Source organism: Varanus komodoensis, unplaced genomic scaffold, assembly GCF_004798865.1.
Source record: "Varanus komodoensis strain SLA01 unplaced genomic scaffold, ASM479886v1 scaffold51, whole genome shotgun sequence".
In the NCBI taxonomy this organism is placed as follows: Eukaryota; Metazoa; Chordata; class Lepidosauria; order Squamata; family Varanidae; genus Varanus; species Varanus komodoensis.
Window position 1 is genome coordinate 1,638,099 of NW_025336100.1, and position 714 is coordinate 1,638,812.

Sequence of the window (714 nt, forward strand, 5' to 3'; positions counted from 1 at the left end):
GGCGCACCAGAGTCATATAGAGTGGTAGTAATACCTCCCTCGATCTAGAAGCCACATTTCTGGCTATGCAACCAAGGGTGGTGTTCGCCCTCTTAACCACCACATCACACTGCTGACTCACGTTTAGCCTGCAGTCAACCAGAACCCCGAGGTCCCTTTCACAAGTGCCGCTCTCCAGCCACTTGTCCCCTAACCTGTACTTATGACACCTATTCCTATGCCCCAAGTGCAAGACCTTGCACTTATCCACATTGAATGCCATCCTGTTGTCTCCTGCCCACTTCCATAGTCTGTTCAGTTCCTTTTGGATCTGGAGTACCTGCTCCTCAGTTGTGGCCACTGCTCCAGTTTTAGTATCGTCTGTGAATTTGATCAGCAGACTGTTCACCCTTTCTTCCATATCATTATGAAAAGATTAAACAGAATCAGCCCAAGGACAGATCCCCGGGGGACCCCGCTTGTCACTGGCCACCATCCCGATGATTCCCCACTAATGGTTACCCCCTGCTTTTGGTCAGTCAACTAATCCACCAGACAGTGCTTTGGTGTATCCCAAAACTCCTCAGTTTCTCCACCAGGATATCATGGGGCACTTTGTCAAAGGCCTTGCTGAAATCCAGGTAAACCACATCCACTGCATCCCCTCCATCTAGCTATCTCAAAACCTTGTCATAGAATTCCACAAGGTTTGTCTGGCAGGACCTGTTTTTGCGG